An 8796-nucleotide genomic window follows, 5' to 3' on the forward strand; every position below is an offset into this window, starting at 1 on the left:
AACAGACAAATTGCACCTCCTTTTTTAATGTTCTGATTGGATATATTAGTTCCAAAGCGTTGATGCGCATTTTTATTTTGAATGCTCTTTTGAACAGTTGACTTAGGCTGCCAGCTAAGCACGAGAGTGGAGAGAGCTCGAAGATGCGGGTGGATTGGAACAGATCCTGTCAGTTCATGGACCCAGATACTGTGAAAAAAAAATCCCCAATTAATTCCCACAGTGGAGAGCTTGCTCATGGCCCCAAACTTGGGTGTAGAAAGTGATCGGAGAGGAACACAGAGCTGTTGCTGTTTAGTATGTCAGCACGGACCCATTTTGTCTCATTTCTTTTCCCACCATCCTCTTTCTCCAAAATTGATTTCTTCCAAGCTTTCAGGGCCTGGTAGCAGAGCTTTGGCTCTGACACTCTGAGGGAATTCAAAGTGTTATGCAAACATTTAGGATGGAATTAAGACTCTAAATCCCTGTGAAATGGAGATGGTTGACTTCGCCACTTTAGATAAAAATGCAGTGTTTGCACAGCCTGTTGGAGAGATGAGATGTTTTATCCTGGGCGGTGTTGGCTTTGAATTAAGTGTGCTTATGTTGCGATAATCGGGTATTGCAGAAAGTTCAGGTGCCAGCAGTGCTGGGCAAAAGACAATGTGTAGTTACAAGCAGTGGGCAATAAGTCCCAGCACAGGAGGAGGATAGTGGGAGATGGGAAATATTTTCAACGGTCATCATTCAGACATGTGGGGATGCTTCCATTGTGAGAATCACAATCTGAAAATGACAAAAGGGTGAGGTGGGTTAAAGGGATGGAGGCAAAGAAGTGGGACAGGAAGGGAAACAATCTAGCATGCACAAAATTCCCTCAGGCAAAGGCTCTAGCTCCTCTGTCTCTTTGCCTTCAGGGAGCCTTGGCCAGCTTGGTGCCCAGCAGGGGCCAGACAGAGATGGGGGACACATTTGGCCCCTGAGCTTGAAGTGCCCCATATGAACAGTGAAAGGTTGTTGTTGGACACAGAGGTCCAGCTCTGGAGGCCTTCTGGCAGTTCCCTCACTGCGAGAAGTGAGGTTACAGGGAACCAGGCACAGGGCCTTCTCGGTAGTGGCACCTGCCATGTGGAATGCCGTCCCATTAGATGTCAAGGAAGTAAACAACTATCTGACTTTCAGAAGACATCTGAAGGCAGCTCTGTTTAGGGAAGTTTTTAATGTTTTATGTTTTGTCGCTTTTTTAAATATTCTGTTGGGAGCCGCCCAGAGTGGCTGGGGAAACCCAGTCAGATGGGCGGACTATAAATAATACATTGTTGTTGTTGTTGTTGCAAACAGCTTCGTGACCTAAAGCACTAGGCATGCTGGCCAAAAACATATATAAGCCTTCACTGTCATATGGTGATAATATTTCTGGAGGAATTAAAGAAATCACGAGGAATTAAAGAAACAGTAAGTGGCAAAGAAGCAAACTTGCCTGAGGTAACAAAGCATCTTATGACAGTGAAGGTGCTGAGGCATAATTATATTGCACCTTTTTTACTTCCGTACGAACTGCCTGCATTAACCTTTTCTGCAGAAAGCAGCACTGCCTCTTTTTTTTCTTTTTTGGCTGCAAATCTTTATCCAGTTCCTTTCACCAGGACCAAAGCTGACTTTGACAAAGGAGAGATCTTCTGACCCTGCGTAATAATAGAAAAACTGGATATCATCCTATTGCAAAATTAGATCTTTGCCCTCAATCCCCTTCAGGTTTGAGGCTGTCTCTGTCAGCAGAAGTTATATGAAATGTTATTGCTCTTTTCCCTCCGCAGAATAGACATCTCTCCCCCCCTTCTCCGTGATGTTTCCTAAGCAACGGGGAAACGGCTCAGATTCAAGCTAGGAAACCAATAAGGAAAGCGGTCAAGTCAATGAGGCTTAAGCTATTGTCAGACCAGATTTTTAAGCCGATGAGCAAATTAAAAAAAAAGAAAAGATAATTTGCTCCCCAAATCAGCAGCCCTTCGTCATTATTAAGAACACATCACATGGCTTATTGCACCAGCTGTCCTAAATACTGATGCTGCCCCAATTTGTTTCCTTTCTGCTGGTTTCTCACATTGCATTGTAGACGCTGCAGCCAAAGACTGGAAGCGGTGGGAACTACAGCTAGCTCTGCTGGGGTTGCAAACCTTGCTAGAACTCCAGGCAATTAGAGTGCTGAGAGACTGCGATCGAGAAGGTGAAAGGGAGTGGGGAAGAAGGGAATCAGCCAAAAGAGGAGAAAGGGAGAGAGAAAATTCAGTCTCCAGGGTGACTGAATTCCTGTTAGGATTTTTGAAACAGTGCTCAGATTACAGGGGTGCCAGGGGGTCTCCCTTAGGTGCTGCCCTTTGAAAGCTACAAGAAAGGTGTGGTTTGGGTGGGGTCAGGGAGTGGGGCTTGTGGATTTCATCGCATCTGCAACAGGCTCTACTCAGGCCTTGGTGCACATGGGACCAAGCACTCCCCACCTCCCCCAGGGAAAAGTGTCGCACCATCTCTGGAGAAGGAAACAACTTAAAGACACGTTGCAGAATTCCCCCCAAAATAGACCAGAGGCAATTGTACTTCATCCAGCAGAGCTTTACTGCTACTGAAGGCAAATGAGCATAATGGTCACAAATCCAATACATTCAGGATTGGCACAGTGCCAAACTTACAATGACTTATAATAAAACTTAAACTTAACACTAAGCATACAGAACAGAACAGATCAAAGAGATAGAAGTGAAAGAAAGTGAAACCCAGGCTCCTCTTGGACTGATTATTATAGTTAGCATAACCTTGACAGATAAATAACAGAACCAGTGGCGGAGCTTCAAGCTCCGGCAGTGGGAGGGGGGGGGAGAGCAGATGGGGGTGTGGCTGGCGCACATCCCGGGGGCGTGGCATGCTGTCCACAGGGGCGTGGTGTGCTGCCTGCGGGGGCGTGGCACCCAGCGTGGGGGGGGGGGCAGCCGTGATGGCACCCCACCGGGATCGGGGCGCCAGGGGCAGTACGCTCCCCCCACACCCCTGTTCCTCTGGCAGTGAACAGAACCAGTTTAAACCAGATGTACTCAGCTTCCCAGAAGAAATAACCCAAACAAGAACCTTCTGCCTGTTTCTTTCATATAGAAAGAAAACTTTCCAGAACCCTCTTTAACTAAGCAGAACAGGAAAGATCTCTACACATCAGATCAATACTTTCTGTACTAAGAAATGCAAACTGACAAAAAGAACTGGTGCAATCATAGGAACATTGGAAGCTGCTTTATGCCAAGTCAGACCACCTAGCTCAGCGTTATCTGCTGGCATCTGACCTCCACAGATCTGCCCAGAGATGCCAGGGATTGAACCTGGGGAGTTCTGCATGCAAAGCAGATGCTCTACCACTGAACTATTGCTTGGTCTTGTTTTCTTCTATTGTAAAACCCTGCAATTTTTTTTTTAACAATACAGCAGTACTGTATATGTATATTTTTATAAATAAAAAATAAAAAAGCTAAGGTCCTTTATACTGTTTGGATTAATTTTTGAATTTATCTTTTGGAAATTCACTCCATCCAATGTGGTGCTTATTTTGTGGGGGAATCATCAAATTGCACTGATTGATTGATTGATTGATTATTTAATTTCTATTCCACTTAACATATTAAAAATACTTCTAAGCAGTGTACAAAACACTGAAGCAACAACAGACAACTTAAATAAAATGTTACAGAAAATACAGCATTAAATATAAAAATGTTACATCACTACAAAGTTACTAATATCTATAAAAATAAATATCAGTTTATTTTCCTTCTGATGCACCCTTCCTCTCAGCCTCCAGGGTCTAAACAAACTCTTAGCTCACCCACAAAAGCCTCACTCCTGGAATCCCTCTAGACTTGCTTTTTATGGGCAAGCCCAAGGAAGATGATACTTCCTCAGGCTTCCCACAGCTGTGTCCCATTCAAACAGTTCCAGCTGCAACAGGTTTGTTGAGTTTCCCAGGGGATCCAAAAGACGAGGAAAGGTCTCCCCTCTACTCCCACCTCTTTCTTCACCCTCTGTCCTCTCCTCCTCCTCCTCCAGGGGCATACATCCATGTTGCAGTTCCTCCTGACCGGGGTATCCCTCAAGCTGCAAGGGCCATCAAAATGAAGGCGTGATGCACTCTCAGGAGCTCTGTGTGAGAGCAGGGCTCTTAGTGCTCCTGTGTCAGGTTCAATTATGGCTTCTCTAGATGTGAAAGCTTAAAATACCCTCTTGAACAGCGGCACAGGCCCTTGGGGCAGGGAGAGATGTTTGGGAGATGGGCTTCTTAACTGCCACGGGTAAAGACTTTCCCACTTATGTAAGACAGACTGGCAGAAGATGGAATGCACTTGGTTGTTAATGTCAAACACAAAAAGTATCCTCTGAGAGATTAAAGGAAAGACAAATAGATTTGTTGATACCTATTACAGGAGAGCTGCTGGATGTGGAAATATGTAAGCTCTCGGCCCAGCTCTTTTCATTCTACTTCACATCCTGCTTAAATTGGGGTTCTGTGAACTAAATGGCAAGCGTCTCGCACTCTTGTCAACTGATCCAACAATGTGCTTTTCACCCTCGGGTGGTGTGTGTGCCCATACATTTATTGAAAGCATTTCATCCTAGTCTTCAGTCAAAAAAGGCCCCCAGAGCAATTTACTGAGTGCCATTGATAGGACAGTCCCTGCCCTCAGGTTTAAAATCTAAAAGACATGACAGAAAGGAAAAGGGATTGCGAGCTGGGAGGGAAAAAGGAAACTCAGGCACTTTTTCTTAGTTACAAGGACATGGGTGGCACTGTGGTCTAAAGCCCTTGGGCTAGCCGATCAGAAGCTCAGCGGTTTGAATCCCTGTGGTGGGATGAGCTCCTGTTGCTCTGTCCCAGCTACTGCCAACTTAGCAGTTCGAAAGCATGCCAGTACAAGTAGATAAATGGGTGCTGCTGTGGCAGAAAGGTAAACGATGTTTCCGTGCACTCTGGTTTCTGTCACAGTGTTCCGTTGTGCCAGAAGCGGTTTAGTCATGCTGGCAACATGAATCAGAAAGCTGTCTGTGGACAAATGCTGGATCCCTCGGCCTGAAAGTGAGATGAGTGCCACAACCCCATAGTTGCTTTTGACCGGACTTAACTGTCCAGGGGTCCTTTACCTTTACCATTTTTACCTCTTAGTTAGAGTTCTTGTAATGACCAACTGGAATTTAAAAGTTTCAATAAAAGAAGGAACAAAAGGTTGCTGGGCTTAGTAGCTCAGTGCTAGAAATAAATCTAGAGACCAGTCGTCACCTATAATTTATCAGGCATGTGGCAGCCATTTCCTCTATGTTGTTTGCCTAAAGCCTACGTCATGGGTAGGCAAACTAAGGCCCGCAGGCTGGATCAGGTCCAACTGCCTTCTGGATCTGGCCCGCGGATGGGCCGGGAATTGCCGTGTGGCTCACCAGTGTGCATGTTCTTTCCCTCTCCCTCATCTCAGGAGGACTGAGAACAGGGCTAGATTTGGGCTTCAAGGCAGACAGAAATTCAACAGAGACCCAGTGGGCAGAAATACAACAAGAGGTGCATTGCAGGGAAAGTGTTTCCTGATGGATTTCTGCCTGTTTGGGATACTGGAACTCTGCCAGAAACAAATCAATAGTGATCACTCATAGGTAGAAAGGATTTTGATAGAGCAGAATAAGCTGGCTGGGACAAGAGTCCGCTGAAACTGCACTGTCCTGTCCTGTCCTGAGGACAGAAAAGGGAAAGCAAATGGAAATAAATTATCCTGGCCTTATTCTCAAAGTGCTCTGGAGAATAGCAGATTGGTATTAAAGTTCACTATATTTATAAATATGTGTGTGTGTGTGTGTGTGTGTGTGTGTGGAGGAAGGGACTAGGCAAAGTGGGGTAAACATTATTTTGCTCAGTCCTATCTGGAAAACTCTTCAGAGAAGCAAGCAGGTTTTTTGGCACTGAATTTTGTTAATGCCTCACTTTTAATGCCTCTGAGCTCTCAGGATAGATCTTCAGTAGATTATGTTGCCTGGCATGGTTTAGACTGGAGTGAGGCAAGAGTGATTAGTTGGGAGTTGGGCCAAGGTTTAAGCACTAACTGGGACTATACTGTGAAAGCACATTACTTGCTCAGCTTCTGTTGAAGAAGACAACCCACCCTGTCCCACAGACCATCCCAGAGCCCTCTTAGCCCTATGAAAAATATACTCATTTCCCCCCTCCTTATCATACAACACAATCTGTAAAGCAATCAGTTTAGCACATGTGTGTTTAGTTTGTATAAGTTAGTTTACGTCATGAGAAACTTTCCAAAAAATTGCAGTGCGGTAAGGACTGGTGAAACGGAAAAACATTGAAAGCTGGGGGGGGGGGGGAGTCAGGAACTAAACTGCCAGCGGAAGACTCAGTTGAACATTTTTTCCTGACATACTAGTTTTCTTTGAGCAAGGAGGTGTGTGTTTATGTGTATATTGTCTCCTCATCTATTAATTGCTTGCCAGGAAATATGTTGCACATTTTCATATATACTGTATAAACAATTTTAATGATTAAAAAACTAAAAACACTTTGATGTGTAAAGTCAGCCTCACATTGACTGACATAATGTAAATCATCTTTAATGCTTATCAGCTATTTATTTCCATAATCTGCACAAAGAAAAGGGGGGGAAAGGCTTTTCTCAATCCATTTAACAATATTCTTGCCCCCCTCTTCCCTTCTCCTGCTTCTCTTCTTCCATCTTTTCTTCTACTACAGCAGCTGTATTTTCTTCAGTCTTTCACTTCACCTTATTCTGTGTTATTTATACTAAGTAACTTCCTTCCATAATAAAAAAAAGTTGTTTAAAGGAGAAGTGCCATCAGCATTGAACTGAGGAAGGGAGGGATTTACCACAGTTGTGCCAAATGCTACAAAATACACCTTAGGTCAGGCCTGGGGAACCTTAGGTCCTTCAGGTGCTGTTGGACTCCAATTCCACCAGCTCCCTCCATCTTGGCCAATGGTTAGGGATGATGGGAGTTGGGAGTCCAGCTCCATTTGGAGGCCCAAAGGCTGCCCAGCGCTGCCTAGGCAAAAGCTGCCATATCCCATTCCTGCTAGGTAGCCTTGGGAACTCCATCATTTCCCCACATCTTACTGCCTCTTCCCTCCTTCCCCCTCTCAGCCATTAACCGAAATAAAAACGGTGGTCATCGGAGCATTATTGATGGTGTCACTCGCTTCGCAGCAGTGCCTGCCAGGTGATGGAGAAAACACCAGCTTGTCCGCAGAAATGTCATGTAGACACATAAAGCCGGGATTAACATCAAAGGGCTCCAGTGCAAGGCTCCTGGTGGCAGGCCCGCCCTTCAAAGCATTCTTCAAACCGGCTGAAAATGTGCTAACAAGGCATGAAAAAGGCCCACTGAGACAAAAGGAAAACACCAAGCCCGGGAAGATGAGCTGGATTATTTTCAAAGGCAGGCTCACTGGTCTGAGGACTGAGTGATAAAGCCGCCATAGCACCTCAGCCTGCAAAGTTGTCAGGTTTCTATTCCTGAGCCAGACTGGCACTGGGCTGAATACGGGAAAGCAGTCAAAGTACTGTGTGGATGACTTGGGATGCAGCACATTGCCCTGCGATACAGTAAAAAGAAACAATTTTCCACAGCAGAAGCCCCGCAGAGCCCTGCTGCTGGGAAGGCTGCTTTCTTATTACAAAGAACGTGGGCAAATGCGTTCATTCATTCATTCATTCATTCATTTGTTGAAATGGAATCGATGTTCTATACTTCTCTCTCAGGTGAGGATGGTCTAACTCATTGCTGAAAACCACTCCAAGGCATTTTAACAAGGCTAGTAATAATTCAGCGGTCGACCCCAAAGAAAACCACAGCAGTTGTTGTTACTATTATTATTATTATTATTAATAATAATACATACATACATACATACATACATACATGCATACATACCCTGCCCATCTGACTGGGTTCCCCAGCCACTCTGGGCGGCTCCCAACAGAATATATAAAAAAGTGACAAAACATCAAACATTAAAAACTTCCCTAAACAGGGCTGCCTTCAGATGTCTTCCAAAAGTCAGATAGTTGTTTATTTCCTTGACATCTGATGAGAGCACATTCCGCAGGATGGGCGCCACTACCGAGAAAGCCCTCTGCCTGGTTCCCTGTAACCTCACTTCTTGCAGTGAGGGAACCACCAGAAGGCCCTGGGTGCTGGACCTCAGTGTCCAGGCTGAACGATGTGGGTGGAGACACTCCTTCAGGTATACTGGGTTTAGTATCCTCCCTCAAATACCTATGTGAAAAGACATGCTTTCAGTTGCCACCTAAAAGCCATGAGGGAACTGTATCTCCAAAGAAGGGACCACCATAATCTTTGTGCTTGGATTTCTTCTGCAAAATATGGGGTCTGAAGCCCCCCTCCCCCAGTCCCTTGTCTTCTACCTTGTTCTCAGTTCAAGCAGTCTCCTCACTGCTCTCTCCACTGTTGGCCTTGATCCCTGCCTCAGGTTAACCTCTTGGCATTTTGATTTGCTTTGGCTTCTAGGACACTGGCTTTAATTTCTGGCCTCCTGCCTTTCTGACCTATCTCTGGCCCTTGACCTTAACTGGCTTCCTTTCTCGGCTCCTAATTCCCGAGGCCTTTCAACTCTGGCTAGCCTCAGCAACCTTTCACTGATGATCCCTGACAAATTGCTTTTTCACGCCGAGATTTGGCTGTTAGGTAATCTCTGCTTTATTCCTCCACAAACACTACCATTACGCAGGCTTGCCCGATGTCTCCTCA

The sequence above is a fragment of the Podarcis tiliguerta genome, assembly GCF_965153285.1.
Source record: "Podarcis tiliguerta genome assembly, chromosome: 1".
NCBI classification, from domain to species: domain Eukaryota; kingdom Metazoa; phylum Chordata; class Lepidosauria; order Squamata; family Lacertidae; genus Podarcis; species Podarcis tiliguerta.